The 17,664-nt window shown below is 39.7% G+C and overlaps 1 long non-coding RNA gene across 1 annotated transcript; it reads right to left on the bottom strand.

The window, feature by feature from the left end:
- Positions 1-6,411: 6,411 nt before the first annotated feature.
- LOC308557440 lies at positions 6,412-17,515 on the bottom strand. Its single transcript, XR_013998838.1, has 3 exons — positions 15,477-17,515; positions 15,089-15,152; positions 6,412-7,600 (listed from the first exon to the last, which is right to left on the bottom strand). It is a non-coding gene; the product is annotated as an uncharacterized lncRNA (long non-coding RNA).
- Between the last annotated feature and the right edge of the window lie 149 nt (positions 17,516-17,664).

Here is a 17,664-nt window from a genome sequence, read left to right as displayed (position 1 = left end):
GACAAAGCCCCTGCCCCAGTGCCATTGCCTCCTTTCCAAACCTCAGCAGCTGGCCCCACTCCCTGGGCAGGCTGCCTTCAGGGTGTGCTCCACTGTACCCACCACGTGGGAGCTACAAACAGCTGCAGAGTCCTGAAGTGACCCAGGGATACTTACAGAGGCTGTCGTTCCTCCTGCCCCGTAGTTCCAGGCTCAGAGTGTCAACTGTGAGGCATGACATCTGGCTTCCTCAGTGGCTGTCCTGAGGGGCCAGGTGCACAACCAGGAAGGACATGGGCGTTAAAGCCCCATGAGAAAAACCAATGAGAAAACCTATAGGTAAATTTCCTTTGCTCTCTTCCTCTGACGGTTGTCCTGAGGTGCTGTGATTCTGTAAAGGATGCCTGGAGAGCGTCCCTTGTGACTGGGCAGGTGGCTCTGTTTTCTGTTCTGAAACTTTAGCCAGCAGGGCACAACCACCTACCACCTAGCATCGCCTTTTTTCCTGTTTCGCTTCCCCCTTTCCTTCACTCCTGCTACCCTGCCACGGCTCCTCTTCACTGTCCCCAAAATGTATTAGCACAGACTTTTAACCTGGTTCCAAACGAACAACTCCCCCCCAAAAAAACCCCAGCCGGGAGCAAACACAGTACCCCTAGAATTTCAAAGTTTCAACCCAATATATAAATCCTTAAGTGGCAGATTTTCACTGTAAACCATCAGGGGAGATTTTTTTTTTTGAGTAAATCGAGAATAACACTAAAATTGTTCTTTTGTTCTTTTTTCTATCTAAACAAAGTCAATCCTATTAAAACCTAAGTGGATACCAAGGAGATATCCCCAGGATGCCACAAAGACTTTTCCTTTTTGTTATGACTTCTTTCACAATGGGCTCCGTGCCACAAGCACTGTGGAGAGGCAGTGAATTTAAAAATGATGCAGAGAATGTAGTGCTCGGGAAGCTGGTCTTCCTGAAGCAATTCATAACGGGAACCGGCATGATGCAAGTGATGGGAAACACTCCTGGTTTTCAAAAAGAGAATTGACTTGCTATGTGGCTGGTCACATCTAGGCCAGCAGTTATGAGGCCAGAACTAGTTTTGAGTGTTACTGATGTGCAGGCTAGAGAATCCGGCCTGAACATAGTGGACTTGTCATCATGGTCACCATTAGTGCTGATGGCTGCAGTCAATTTGGTCTGGAGCCCTTAAGATAGGTACAGGGTCGCTGTTCTGTTCTCTTTATTATGTGCTTGGACAGTGACCTCAATTTCCTTTTCTGTCTGATTGGCCTTAGCGTCTGGATTGCCGTTCTGCCGTGTTCCATTACAGAGGCTGCCTCTCTTTGTCTCCCCCCACCCCCCACTTCTGGAATCCAGCCAAAATGTACCAGAACAAGACGCTTCTAACATTTGAAGCCTTTTGTAAGGGTGCTGATTGCAACTTGGGTAAGTTCGGTTTAATCCAAGGTGGAAGATTTCTGCTGCTTTTGGGGAAGAAAATCAATGTCTGAAAATAAAACTTAGGCATAAAAATAGGGCCAAATACTCATTAACTGCCTCACTTAGCTTGATGCTGAGATTATTTCAGCAGCGCTAAATCAAGCATTTTGTAGAAGAGGTTGAGTATGTTTTTTTTACTCATAGTACTTAATCTTAGATGATAAATGGGTTACTGTAATTTGCCATTTTATTCAAAAGATGTGAATTATACAGTTTTCAAGGGCCTAATTTTCAGCTTATGCTTATGCTGACCCTTGAATTAGAGCACTTGTGTTCACTAGTCTTTTGGAATGTGTGTTGTGGGCAGTTAGGGGAGAGGCTGGAGGGGCAGGAGGGACCAGGAGCCGGAGTATGCGAGGTGTATGCATAGCCCATGGGCATACAATAGTGTGGGGAAGGCCTGGGGGGGGAGGGGCGGGAGCAGACAGAGGGGACCAATGTGGGGGGGAAAGGGGACGTCTGTAATACTTCCAACGATAAAGATTAAACCTATTAAAAAGAAAAAAATAAAAGAAACATGGACCTGAGTGTGGTGGGAAGCCACCGGAAGAATTTAATTAGGAAGATGTCACAGAATAATTTATATTTTTAAAAATATGACTCTTGGCTGCTGTGTTGACAGTGGATTGTAAGGAGGCAAGAGTAGGAAAAGGGTAGCCAGGCAGATATCTATTTTAGATGTTCAAGTAAGAGGTGAGAGTGCTTTGGAGTAGGATGGTAATGGTAGAGTTGGAGAGAAGAGCACAAATAATGATGTTTTATCAAATCCGTTAGCAAAAGAAGACTGGTCACTGGATTAGATACGGACCATGAGGGAAAGGAAGAGTCAAGGTTGATTTCTAAGTTTCTGGCCTAAACAACTGGGAGAATTTGGCATCAGTTACTGAGATGAAGATTGGAGGAGGAGCAGGGTAATTTGTGTTGTCTTGTTTGGGGTGGGTCAGGGAGCGACAGTAGGGAATGAGTTGGAAATAAGGGCTCATGCTAATTCTATGATGACTTTGACTCGGTAGGTAAGTTTGAGAATCCTTGGCATACAGATGGAGCAGAGGACCTCACCTGGGGAGAGAGTATAGAGAAAATATAAGGCCTGAGGACATCCATATTTCCACACTAATAGGGCTAGCTGGGGAGGAAGCCCAGTGAATGCCTAAGGAAGAGCAGCGGGGAGGAAGGAAAAGCTAGATGAATGTGTTGGTCCAGAAACAACGAATCTTCCATGAGGAAGGTAACAGCTGGTTATGTCGAATGCTTCTGTGAGACTCATAAGAATAAATTGTATCCACTGTTTTGGGAAATATGGAAGTTCTTGGTCACACTGACAATGGCAGTTCATGACATGTCCTGCAGACAGGGGCCCAGAGTGGATCGAGGGGACATTGTAAAGGGGAAATGAAGGTGGCTATTTAAACAGTTATTTTAAGACATTAATAGAGCTTAGAAATAGATGGATAGCTAATCAAGAGTCAGAGGAGAATATTGTTTTTTTCTCCTGTCTTATGATGGGTCATATTGGAGTGTTTATGCTCATGGGCTTGATCTAGTGGAAAGAGAACCTGATAATACAGTAGAGGGGATATAATTGCAGAGACAAATTGCTGGATGCAAAAAAATATGTGAGATGAGAGCAAAAGTGAAGGGTTTGGCTTGGAGGAGGGGAGGCAGAAAGAGTTGACACAGCTGTTAATGAGGTGGTTGAATTGGTGGTAGGGAGTTGGAGTATCCATAATTAATTGTAACTAATTAATTAAGCAAGAACATCAGCTGAAAGGGAGATGGGAAAAGGAAATGTAAATTTCAAGAAAAGATAGCAAATATTGGAGTCGTCATGGAGAGTGGAAAGGTGAACCTATTATGGGCAGTGAACATGAAATACCCTAAACTTTCATTAAACAGGATGGATTTGAATTAATTTTTGCTTGGAAAGAGACTGATTAAATCTTATGTTGTTTTTAATAGCCTATAAAGGTAAAATTATTACATATTAACATATGTTCACAGTAGGAAATTAGTTTAATGATTACTTATAATCTTACTATTCAGAGACGATCACTGTAATACATCTTTTCATATATTATACATGCAAATACATCTATAGGAAGAAACATAAAGGTCTTATTTTCATAACTAATACTATTTTTCAAGTTTTTACTTTGCCAAGTATTTTAGCTACTGCTATGAGAAAGATGGAAGCTATTGGAGTGATAACTGTGTCATATTGCAAATGTTTTCTCTAATTGTATTTTAATATATTTGTGTTGCTTTTCCAATTTTTATGTAGATATTTCTATAATAGGAAATGTACAATCATGTTAAAAAGGTGCTCTTCCAAGGATGTATACCAATTATTTCTACTGTTTGAAATGTAAAAATGAAAGTATAAATTATTAATCTACCAGCCTTTAATTTGATTAAATGTGATGAAGGAATCTAAGTTTATTTTTAGAATAGTTTTAATCATTCTTAAATTTCATATCCTATAACAAATTTAAAACACAACCTTGCACCCTGGCCAGGTAGCTCAGTTGGTTAAAGTGTTGTCCTGATACACCAAGGTTCTGGGTTTGATTCCCTGTCAGGGCACATACAAGAAGCAATCAATGAATGCATAAATAAGTGGAACAACAAATTGATGTCTCTCTCTCAAATCAATAAATAAAAGCAAAAGCACAACCTTGTAATGGTAGAGCTCACAAATGATTTCTTGAAAATTTTCTTCCAGAGGTTGTTAAAACTAATTACGTGCTATTCTTTAAACAAGATATTTTTTAAAGACTAAAAATTATCTAGCATCCCATGACCAAAGAAAATAAGTTGTACTTTACTTACTTGAAATTATATTGTGTATATACATTTTGTCATCTATATGTTCTCACTTTTTAAAGTTTTTGGAACACTCTTTGTAAACCATGATTTTAATGGCTGCCTTATGATTTGTACTGTTATTGGACATTTAAAGGATGTGTTTCCAGGTTTTGTTTTTAACTGTTTTTGAAATGTGTGATTATAAATAACACCATAGTTAACATCATTAACATTTAATATTTAAATTGAATTTGGTTTTAGTATATTTACTATAAAAACAATACATGTCCATTGTAGAAAGCTTTAAAAATAACAGACAAAAATTATTACCCATAGAACCACCCTTCGATGTAGACCAAATCTTTATCCATTCAACAGCCAGTTTTCATACCTGTTACTCTGAGAAAGATGAAAGCTATTAGAGTGATAACTGTGTCATATTGCAAATGTTTTCTCTAATTGTATTTTAATGTTTGTGTTGCTTTTCCAGTTTTTATGTAGATATATCTATAATAGGAAACGTACAGTCATGTTAAAAAGGCGCTGCTTTAGATGTGAAACCAGCTCTTCAGAATTAACAGTCTAGTGTACATTTAGTGATATGTCATGTCAGCCGAAGTGCAGAAATGTGTGTGCTTTTAAAAAGGGGCTGTGCTACTTAAAAATAATCTAATTTTTCTCCTATAATGTTAAGAACTTCCATCTATGCTACTGAACAATCTTTTACAATATCAGCTTTAATGGCTGCAGAAGAATTATTTGTGGAGATGTACCATATTTTATTTAAGTGATCTGCTGCAGTCAGACACTTTCTTTTCCAATTCCTGTTTGCTCTTAAAATCCATAAAATGCATATTTTTTATCTTTTTGATAGGATAACTAACAGGACCTCCACAAGATACAGGCAGTGCTCTCTCGCTCATTCTTATAACACCTCTAAGCAGATCTCAAGGTAAGTTCTTTTGTAATACACCCAAGTGTGTGTTAGTTGTATATGAGATAGGAACATGAGCACACAGTGCAAGGTGGCTTTTTCCTCTGTAGCCACAGCATTGTGAGCTTCTCTGAAAGATCAGTTAATGAGAAATAGGGAACAGACTGGAAGTCTGTATGAAGATTAAAAATCATATTTTCTCCTGTCTACTCTGATTAAAGCTCTTTCTAATCTGTTATCTGCTACCAGATATTAAATCACTAGAAAGGAACGTTTGATTGATTAGTTGATTGATTTTTTTTTTTTAAGTGTAAGCTTGGTACTTACTCAACACTTGACAGAAGCATTATCAGCTTTGCTGGGGCCTGTGACAGGCACTTTTAATTAACCAATAAAATATTAGAGGTGTTTAGTGGAACAATTGGGGAGGTCAACAAAACCACTCCTCTTCTCTCCCACCTTTCCATGTCTTTCTCTCAGCATAATACCATATCCCTCTAATGCTTTGTACAGAAATAAACTAGCTCTCTCTGAGGAAGGGAAGTATACATGGGAGAATGGAAACAGCCCCAGAAGAGGAGGCAGGGGGAAAATACTGTAACAGGGCCACATGAGCACCCAATTTCCCCATCTTGGGTGGCCTTGGCTAAAGTCCAAAGGAGTTTACTACACTGTCCTTAAGATAAGCTCCTTTTTAGTCCTAATATCAGAATTCATACATAGGCACAGAATTTACTGGTCAAAGAATTTGGATACTGGCTTCCATGATTATAAAATACATAAGTATATTTTCTCTGCAAAAAACCTTGATTATGATAAACCATTTGCATTTTAAAATCAACTTCTGAAGTAGAGGGTTGGACTTCTGCATTTATATTCAGAATAATATTTATCAACTAGTTTTGACTGACTCATGGGTTATCCTGAGAGTTGTCCTAGAGCCAAAATAAATGATTCACTTCATTGTCCCTTCTGGATTCCTCCTGCCTGTGTGCTTCCTCACTTGAAACTAATGTCTGCATATTCCTAACAAATTTCTGAACCCAGCATCACCTTCTACATGTTCAAATATTTCCCAGCTCAACCAAGTTAAGCTTGTTCTAATCTTTTAGAGCCTGCTGGCTCTAGCTATCTGGATAAACTAATTTGTTATTGTTATAGTAAGTGTTAAAAGTGAATGTGCTCAGGGAATAAAAATCAATAGGAGTCTTTTATTACATGATATACATAATTTCCAGTAAGAGTAGCAGGCCAGGATCAGAGGAGAGATGAGACTATTGATCAAGTAAGGAGCAAACTAGTATTTCTATGCTTTAGGCTGTTCACAATTTTCATAGCTACAATGAATCAAACAGTCAATTAAAACTGTAGTAACTCAAACACAGTGCTTCATGGCTTGTTTCTAGTAATTAGACTAGCGAGAGTTTTTGATGATGTCGTTTGTTAATGATTAGGGTGCTGACCTAAGATAGTTCTTCTAAGTAGTCCTAATATAACCCTTGATAAGCACCCATCACTAATTCTCTTCATAGCAGCTCTTGATTTTATATACATTCTTTCCAGCTTTCTTCAATCATTTTAGTACTACGAGTGAGCAAATAGTCATTGGAAGACTTGATGAAGATGTAATTCTCTCCTGCTCATTTGAAAGTGGGCCCAAAGTCGTAATTCACTGGAAGAATCAAGGTAATGTTTACACATACTACAAAGGCAGTGACCATTTGGAAAAGCAAGATCCCAGATACACAAACAGGACACCCTCTTCCACGGTGAAATTCGCAATGGGAATGTCTCCCTATCTTTTCGAAGATTATCCCTTCTGAATGAAGGAATGTACATGTGCTCTGTGGGAACAGCAGCTAGAAAAATCACAAAGTGGTCCTAAAGGTAGGGGGCGAAGTATGCATGTGAGGTTTTATAAAATGTAACAATGATATCGTTCCACGTTTTTCAGGTGTCTTTTTCTTAATTTGATATGTTATGGGCTTCCTTCTAAGTCAATACATACAAATCTACCTCACTTTTAATGAACAGTATCTCAAAATATAGACAGACCGTAATCGATACACCCATTCCCCCACTGGTAGATATGCAACCATTTCCAGTGTTTAACATTACAAAAAAAAAGAAGTGTTGTGATTGACATTCTTATATTTAATACAGGAAGATGATCTGGGGGGGAAAAAGTATCAGATATAAGATTTTATTTTTTAATATTTTTATTGTTGCCCGGCAGGGCGTGGCTCAGCGGTTGAGCGTCGACCTGGGATCCAGGCGATCGGGGTTCGATTCCCGGTCAGGGCACATGCCCGGGTTGTGGGCTCGATCAATGACTCTCATCATTGATGTTTCTCTCTCTCTCTCTCGCTCCTTTCCTCTCTCTGAAATCAATAAAGATATATATATATTTTAAATTTTTATTGTTGACAGTATTACAGATGTCCCCCATTTTTAATAATTACTCCTGCCGGCAGTAGAAGAGCATTCACTTTCCCCTTAGTTTTATCAGTACCTAGTATTATCAATTGTAAACATTTATGGCAATACGACAGCTTAAAAAATATTGAGTTATTGACTTAAATTACATTTTTTTGTTTTCTCAATGAAGTTAATATTATATACAGTTGACCCTTGTAGAATATAGGGATTAGAGATGCCAACTGCCCATGCAGTTGAAAATCTGCCTAAAACTTCAGTCAGCCCTTCATATACATGGATTCCCAGGGCCAGTCCACTCTCAAACACATGGGTTTGAATCGTGCGGGGCAGTTGCAGTTCACAAGCTCATTGTTCAAGAGTCAGCTGTACTTCTCTCTTGGTCGTATTAATTGTGTTTATCCATTTACGGACTGGGTGAAGGGGCATATTCTAATGGGTTGCTTTATCCCGCCCTGTTTCTCCTCCCTCTGTCCTATTTATCTGCTGCAGACCTTGACTCAGAAACCTAAGAATTCTGTGGAAATAGCCTCAAAAAGGCTGAGTCAGTGCCTGAGTGCTGCACGAGCTCTAGTTTATAGGCTTCAACACCCACATTTTGGTTGCTCAGTGAGGCCATTAGCTTTCTTTCTAGGGGACTGAGATTGCCAGCTGCCACGTATCCATGAATGCCCTTGTTTTCACGTACAGAGAACCACGCACCATCTGACGGTTCTACAGGGGTTTTTTTCCTTTCAGTAACTGCCAAGGTTTGCTCATAAAGCTTGGCTTTTCATTTCATGGGTATTAAAATAATAAATGTTCTGCACAGGTGGCCTAACAAGCTCACAGGGACAGTTCCCCATGTGCCCTTCTTTCTCCCCACAGGCTTTGCCACACCTCTGATGAAGTATGAAAAGAGGAACGCGAACAGCTTTAGCGGATGGCGAGTGGACAGTACACCCAGCTGAGGGCAACATGGAAGAATCTGGGTATTTCAACCCTCTTTATAATAATGGCAGAGGGAGTTTCACAGGGTCAAATTTATCCTATGAATGTGCTTTGGAAAATCCACTGCAGAAGCAAACAGGGGCAGGGAGGTGGGCAGTGAAAGGCAGGCTTTGCAGGCTTTCTGGGTATATGTGCTGTGTCCCAGGGTGGAGGGGACAGGGATTGATTTACAGGGAAAGAACAGAATGCCAAAGAAAGAGAAAGAATGCATCTGTGGCTGTTAGAAGACCAGGATTGGAGTCCCAGGTCTAATATTTATGGGCCCTGTTACCTTAGCAATCAGTTTTACTTCTTAACATTAGTTCCTCATTGAAAAATTGAACTTTTACCTTGCTAGGTGTTTGTGAGTTGAAGGAAAACATTTGTGAAATCGAAAGTAGCAAATCTATCCATAAATACCCCTGTATTTTTCTATGGTTCATCCTCTAAAGAAGATTTTCTACCTGCATTGTACTTTAAAAGATCGGAGCAGGAAAGAATGCTTCTCTATTAGGTCACAACCTCTGATTCTTGCCAGTCTTTCAACTAAACAGAAATTAATTAGTAGCACTGCTTCTCTTTAGTCCCTTCATGTAGTATTAGCCCATTAATCTTGAACAACACCTCTATCACTGCATGAGCAGTTTTTAACACACCTTCCTCTCGATTTGAACAAACCCAAACTCTGACCAAGCTCTGTATCTATAACCTGTTTAAGAAAAATTAAGGAGAAGAAAATTTTATTTGGCATTGCTTATCCAATTCCAAGGGAAAATATTTTGTATTTCATTAGAAGCAAAACAAAATTTTTCTATAAATCTCCATTATATAGGGAAGGTGGAGGTTAGCTATCCTTTTTGGCCTTATCTTGAGTTTCACAATCTCAAAATGCCCACTGAGAAGACATTAAAATTGTAAGTGCTTCACACCTTAGCATGATTTGAGTGCTAAAGGCATGGTCACCCAATGCCCACATTGCGTCAGCCAGGCTGCAGTGGACACGGGGGAAATAATGAAAATGTTCATATTCAATTGTAGACGTTTTCTATGGGAAAGTGTATCTTCTCATGTTTATTCAGAGGCTCCATGCTGTTTGTCTTGTTGAGGATTTCTTATGCGCTAAGTAAGGGTTCTCACTCTCAGACTGTGAACTTAAGAACATGGACTCTTATTTCTGGATCTACAGCATCTAGTATAGTATAAACATGTAAAAATAAAACTCAACCAGGAAGGGTGCATACAAAGGAAGCAATTCTGTTCACCGTGGTTGGGTATGAATGGAGTTTAGAGTATATGCTTAAGGAAGTTGCATAAGAGCAGAATTTCAAGAGTTGTAGGAAATTCCAGGAGAACGTAGGCATTCCACACATGTGAGAAAGCACAGAGTAAATATTACTGGATTTGTGAAAGTTTAAATGGTTGATGGTGAGGCTACATTATCAAGAGATAAGCCCGGAGAGGGCGACAAAAAACAGATGAAGGGCCTTGTACACCTTGCAAAGGAGCTTGAATGGGGCCCTGGAGGTAGTGTGAAGCCAAAGGAGGATTGGAAGCATCAGAAAGGTCCTGGACTTGAATTTTAGATGGTTTGCTTTGGCATATTCTCTTGCAGGTGGACTAAACAGTAGGTGAGTCTAGAGCGAGAAAGAACAATCCATGGCAGTCCATAGAAATCAGCTTCCAGAACTACAGAAAGGGGAGGACTAGATGGAGCTAGATCGGGAAGCGGCGGGGGGCGAGCCGGGAAGACCTAGTCCAGTCCCTGCTCCAAAAAAGCTCAGTCCGTGGGGGGATTATTTATACACCCTTGGAACCGTACTTCTATGTACAAGAAAAGACACGTCTCGAAAGGGAGATGAAGAAATGATTGAAACCATAAAAGTAACAGAAAACTAGGGAGAGATAGAGTGATAAAAGGGGAATCCTGGGGAACACCGGCATTTGAGTAACCGACAGAAGCTGAACAGTGTGTTTGAAAGGTTGGTAACTGGCAGCAGTGTTAATATTGGGTGCTCGTGCTGGAGCGCAAACTGTCAGGTTGTAGGAGTTAAACTCCAGGTTGTGTCGCCTCCCTAGCTGCTCCAAGCCTAGGCCTCCTTGAATGCCTAAATTAACCTTGGTGGGAGACTTAAAATAGTGGTAGTAAGCTTTTCTTTTAAGAAACTCCACAGCAAATACCTAATTGCTTTTCAAGAAGATATTTTCCACAGTATTTCTAAATGCGTTTTTAAGTGTAACTTAATTCATTTGAAAATTTTATATTGATGTTTCCCTTTCTATCCTGTTGTTAGATGGCCTTTGTAAAATGCAAAGTGGAAACAGTTCGCTCTCATGTGAATTTTCTACCTGCTGCCTTGTCCAGAACATGTTGCGGCATTTGCACAGGAGGCCCAGGTAGGGGTGCTTGTTATTTCTAGAGTCGAGATCTGCTACATAAAGTTTGCACTGAATTGAATGGAATTAAGCAATTCTTGCTAAATTTTGCTGCTGAATCAATACGTGACCTTGGACAAACCTCTTTACAGATGGGGATCTGAAGGTCACAAATAAAGTAAAAAGCTATAACTTGCAGGAGGAAAACTATGCATATGAAAACACTTTGGAAAGTTAACCTAACATTTCTACTTAATTGCTCCTTCCTTACTTGGGTACAGAATTTCAGAATAACATAAATATGTGGAGAGATTGTTTTTTATTGTAAAACATTAAGAGTATGTTCATAAAAATTGACATCTATTAAAGAGCTGGGCTTTGTGCTCTAATGCTTGCTCCCTACTCTTTGGTAGAGCGTAGATCAAAAGATTAGCAGGTTCTGACTTTGTTAACATTAGGTCTCCAAGTTTCTGCCTTCTGGGATCCCCCCTTCCTTTCACACCAATTACAATTCTAGTACCAACAGAGATGCTGGGGAAAGTTCAGGCTTCTCAGGTTATTCCTGATGAGTTTCAAGCACTCTCTATTATCCCTGTGGTCACCTCTCACTCAAGACCATGGCTCCTACTGAGGTCTTCTCATCACCCCTGCACTCCTTATCACTATTTCTCTAGGAACCTGTCCTCTCCAAGCCAAGGGTGAACTGTACCCTCCCCTTTTCCCCCAAGGAGAACACTGGGCCGAGGCTAGTTTATAGTCATAATTATTCCTTTGTAAAACTGTATTGATTCTCTTATCACAATATAAAACAATAGAAACTTAAATGCACAATAGACTCATTGCCTCTCAAGTTTTCAGACTTTTTCTTTCCTGACTCCCACCCCCACTAAGCCCCAAATTTGTTCAAAAGACAGCTTTGGCAGGTTCCCCACAATAGAGACATTGAGACTGGGAGGTATTATTTATGCTCATAAAAAACTCTGTGGTCCAGACAGGGCTTGTCTTTTCACTATGAGAAGTGTTTTCACTAATATGAAATTTGCCTGCCACCCACAAGGCAGAAATAACTAGTTTTAAAAATAGTAATCATACTTTACCCACCCATTTTCTTTTTTTTTTTTTTTTTTTTTTGGTAATTTTTCTTCTAGCTTACAGATTTTTGTTTTATTTAGAGCCAAGTCAAAGAACAGCCCTCTGGATAATTATTCTGTCTTTAGCGCTTTTAGTACTTAGAGTCCTGACGTCAAGAAGATGCACCCATTTCATCAAAGGTGATACCTCATGGATGAGGGTGCTGTCCTCGGTAGTCAAGTTGAGGAATGGCATACACCTGCACGCCTACACTGCTTCTGGGCATGTAAACAGGTCTGAAGTTTCTGGAAAGTCATTTGTAAAATTGATCAGAAATCTTTTAAAATTCTCTTACATTTCCACCTAATTATTCTAATTCTAGGAGTGTATTCTGAGTTTAATAGTCTGAGACCCACCAAACTATATAGATGCGTATTCACTGCAGCAGATTGCCATTAATCCCAGCTTTTCTACTATTTCAATAATAAAGGATTGAGTAAATTAGTTGGGCATCACATGTTAAGTTCTTGTTTTTACTAAAAATGATTTAAAAATTAAATCTGGCAGTAAAATAATGCCCAGGATGGTGTCAATTATCTTGCATTGAGAAATAGCTGAAAAGAAATAATTCGAAGCTTTAAAAACGGTTGCTTTTGGAGAAAGCACTCATCTGCGCAGGTAATATATGGACTTCCTTAAGTCCCCAGGCTCTGTTTTCTCTTTCTTTGAGCTTTATGTACAGTTACCACTGCTCAAAATAGCACTGTCCTTTATGCACCATTTTATTTTAATCCTTTTTTTTTTAAAAAATTTCTAAATTTTCTGCCACAAACCTGTATTACTTAGAGCAATTTAAATGATATATTAAGATGCCATGATCACAGGACTTCTTAAAAAACTTCACTTTTTGCCCGGCCGGGCGTGGCTCAGGGGTTGAGCATCGACCTAGGATCCAGGCGATCAGGGTTTGATTCCCGGTCAGGGCACATGCCTGGGTTGTGGGCTCAATCAATGACTCTCATCATTGATGTTTCTATCTCTCTCTCTCCCTCTCTCCCTCTCCGTTCCTCTTTGAAATCAATAAAGATATATTTTTTAAAAACACACAAAAAAACCCACTTGTATCAACAAAATAGATGTAATTCTAGATCTAAGAAATAAATCTTTTTCCATATTTTGCAGATTAGGAAACTGAAATGTAAGATGTTAGCTCAAATACTAAGTAGGCATGTGAAACAGACATCTATCGAGTAGCAAAGGTAAGTGTAGGCCCCAAGCAGCTCTCCTTTCTTCCATAATTCCCCTGAGAAGGCTCTGAGTGTCCTGGGAGGTTGAAAGAGATCCCATGTCTCTTCCTCTGGCTGATACCTGCCTGTCATTCCTGTGGAACTTGGAGGACTTGGTCATAGCAGAAACCACTGGTGAAGGTAAGAGGTTAAGAGTTTTACCACTTCTAGCCCTGCGATTGTGCTAATGGGCAGACTAGTGCCCTTAGTTGTTACTCCCATTCCTGAGCTGGCCAGAAGTAGAGAAAAGAGGTCGTCGCAGGCAATCTAGTTTGTCCTACAAATGTAACCCTTGGGCTAATGTAATGATACTTGTGCTTGGATTAGGTTCAAGTTATAGAAGAGAAGCACTTCATAGTGCTCAAGAATGACAATTTCTGTATGGGAAGTGGGCAGAGGTCAGATCCTCACAGAAAGCACCTGGCACACTCAGAACTGCACAGAAGGGAGCGCGGACGATGGAGTATTCATTCCCCCAGAGCTGGGAGCGGCTGACTCGCTAGCAAAACTAAACTTGAAGGGGCAAGGAAAGGGAGCAGTTCCCAAAACCAGGAGGAGAGAGTCACATAACAGCTTTCTTGTAAGGAGGGCGACCTTCACAGCCAGATGACCCTAAAGGAGGAAGCGGGAAGAATAAACACCCAATTTTGCTCTTCCTTCCCTCCTCTCACCCCAACTGGAAGTCAGGGAAGAGCCGCCCTGTAGGTGGAACCCATCCAGGTGAGCTTCCCGCAGTGGAGAGCAGGATGGGTACTGATTCTGGAGAAGCGGTCAGGAGATATCAGCAAAAACAATGTCAGGGTATTGGCCACTTTAAAAAAAAAAAGTTCTATAGTTCTGTAGTTAGATGGGCTGAAAATATATTTCAAGCTGTTACACTAAAAGCCACAAACCTTGCCTTCCTCCAGGTCCCTGGTTGTAGTTTTATATGACCGTGGTTCAAATGTTTCCTTTTAAATTCCTTTTCAATTACTCTGTTTTAAAATACCCTTAGTCTAGGATAAGTGTAAATGATACTCGATTTTAGCAAGGCCCAGAAGAAAGACCTTTCTTGAGAAATGGCATTGCACTCCTTTTTCCTTAACCACCACTCTCAGCTTCAGCCATCACCTCCTTGGCTATTTTCCATTAACAGTTGGTAGGAATCAGGCCAACAACCCTAAAGAGCTGATCACTGCTTTGGAGCACCTGAATGAGCCTTAGAATTTACCGCTATTTGTTTCTAACGAGGTATTTCTACACTGAATGCATTTTAAATACTGTTTGTTGAAAAAGATATGAAACGGGGAATAACTAAGGTGACTCTAATAATATAATTACAGGCATACCTCATTTTATTGTGCTTTGCAGATATTGTGCTTTTTGCAAATGGAGGGTTTGTGGCAACCCTGTGTCAAGCAGGTCTATTGGTGCCATTTTTCCAACAGCATTTGCTCACTTTATGTCTGTGTCACATTTTGGTAATTCTTCCACTATTTCAAACTTTTTCATTATTGTTATATTTGTTATGGTGATCTGTGATCCTTGATGTTACTAGGGTGTGACCCTTCACCAGCATAAAGATTATAACATGCTTAAAGGCTCAGGTGTAGCTTAATTTAAAAAGAGCATATTGCTAAAAAATGCTATGTACATTATTTTATAGACACAATGCTATTACACACTAATAGACTACAGAATAGTATAAACAGAGCTTTATATGCCCAGGAAAACCCAAAAGTTTGTGTGACTCACTTTATTGTGCTATTTGAGGTGGTCTGGAACAAAACCTGCAGGATCTCCGAGGTGACCCTGTATACTGAGGTAGAAAAAAGGTAGAATGAGTTTCATAAAGATTTTTTAAGTTTGTCCTCTTTTTTCCTATAGAAAGGAGTTCTGTCTCTGATGAGAGGGCAAGCAATGCTGATAATGAAGAAAACGTAGTAAGACATTTCCTTTATCAAACCATTTATAGTATAAGAATACTACTGTAAAAAAGGTAATTGAAGTTTTAACTGATTCACATATTGTCATTCAAGAGATTTTTTTATAGAGTAAAACAAGGTAGGAGGGGTTGCTGGATAATATAACAGAAAAAAACACAATTAGGCTTTTCCCAATGTCTGTAATTAAACGGGCTCACCTTGTTTAAATAAGTGATTGCTTTTCTCCTCTCCCACTGTTGTTTGTAGAGAATGGCACTATACATATGAGGGTGCACCCAGGCGCTGCTTCTTCTGATGGAAACATAGGATTATACAGAAGTGTGAAGAAATACAGAAAGATAAAGTGAAGAAAAGCACACTACAGTTTCTGCCCAGACTCGGGTTGCTGACCTTTTATAGTTTTCAAGCCACTTCTAGGTTCCTTGGGGACTGATAATTCACTTATGATTTATAGTTTGATTGTATACTTCCTTTTTGTTGCATACCTTTTATTTCTGAGCTCCATTAATCAGAATATAAATAAGAGCCAAGAGTGGCATAAACTTGTTAAAAACTCAGGAACATCTAGCAGGGAGATTAAAATTGACCAATAAGACCCAGACTTCATAACTACTTAATTTATAACTGTGTCATGGGCCTCTGATTAGAAATGCAAACAATAGCTTAAAGCTCCCCTTCCCCAAAACAAAACACTACCATCATTAAATATTTAAGATAAAAATGATTATTCTGACCTGAAAACAGCCATTTAGAGTCCGTTTATCTTCTTTCTAAACAGCTAGCAGGTACAGGAAATGAAAACAGCCCTGTGACAACACATCCCAAGCATCCTTAATATCCAGTGGCTTCATCTCCCCTTTCCTCACTGGGATTCCACAGTGGCTTGCCACGACCAGACAATTCTGCCATTGCAAAGACTTGTAAACATTCTCCTTTCCAGTATCACATTCTCTCTCCAAGGCCTCAATATCATTCACTGACCGCCTGGATGCCAATCCAGCTTAGAAAACAACTGTCTCATTCATTTACAGTCTTGCTGCAACTAGCCCAGGAGGCTACGGTGAGATTTCCACCAAGAATGTGGAAGAAATGTGTCACTAAGAACTGATTCAAAATCTGATCAACTAATGATGGGTGTGAGGGCAGGTAGGAACAGAAGTCACCTTGAGTGAAAAAAACGGAGCCTGGAAACCAAGGCAATTGATTTGCTAAGGTGGTAAACTCTAGTTTTATATGAATGGTTATATCAGTTTTAACATCTAGATTTAGTATGCTGAGTCTTAAAACCCCAAAGAGTAAGTATCTCAGGATCTCTAAGACTGCTGCTAAGGGCCCTACCAACCCAAGAACTGACATCTCTGGAGCTGGGTAATAGCTTCCAACACCAGGTTTGCATAGCTGAGTGACCCCAGCTCTGAAGAGAATTTGATTCACTCATCTGGCTGCTGTCATATTGCTTGCTCATCAGGTTTCTAATAAATTTAGGTTTCTATATAAATTTTTATGCAAGGAGAGAATGAATAGCCCAGCTGACTTGATGATCTATTCCCCTTAATTTTCATCATCAATTTATAAGAAAGAAAAAAGCCTAACCAGGATTTTTGTGACTTAATCAAATTTTTAACCCTATAGCTAGAAGAGTGTGGGGCCAGGGAGCTGCTGCTGCTCTCTGGTAGCTCACCGTTTGGGGCCTGGGCCAGTATTTGCCAGTTATTACAGTGTCGGGCCATACACGGACCTTATGAACATACAGTAAACAGCTGCTCCTTCACTTCTGCCTCTCAAATCTGGTGCACGTTTCTCTTGTGCTCAACTCCAATCCAGAACCACACAGAGAACGGAATTCTGGGAAATGTACCTCCAGCTTAGAGAAACTGGCACAATCCAAAGCCACCACCACCACCTATCACTGACTGAACGCCATGTGTGAGAAGTGGCTTCAGTGTTGAAAGTCTGCACCAGCATGTGGCCTACATGTGTCAATTAGGAAGGTTTCACCTACAAGTTCAAAGTACCTAAGTGTGACTATACATATATCACAATGCTAGCGAAAAGTTTATCAACTCCCACCATTAGTGGCTAAAAATATAGATGTAGATTAAAGATGAGTCAAGCAAAGTTCACTAACTTCAGTAATAACCATTTACTAACATGCTCCAGCCATCATGGACTATTGCTGGTCTAAAGATTTATCCAATGAATATCACTCATTAAGAGGCAACATGGACAAAGAACGAATATTCATTTGCTAACTTCAGAATTTAAAAAGGTCATTGCATCTATTTAATCTTTCATGTGAAATGCTTGCTTCTATTTGAGGATCAAAAAATTCCCATTAACCTTGGAAGCAAGGATACTCCCTCTTTAATTATTACATTTTTCTAA

This window comes from Miniopterus schreibersii, assembly GCF_964146895.1.
Source record: "Miniopterus schreibersii genome assembly, chromosome: 5".
Classification (NCBI taxonomy): Eukaryota; Metazoa; Chordata; class Mammalia; order Chiroptera; family Miniopteridae; genus Miniopterus; species Miniopterus schreibersii.
The sequence above is the reverse complement of the archived record's forward strand: the minus strand, read 5'-3'. Positions and strand labels throughout refer to the sequence as shown.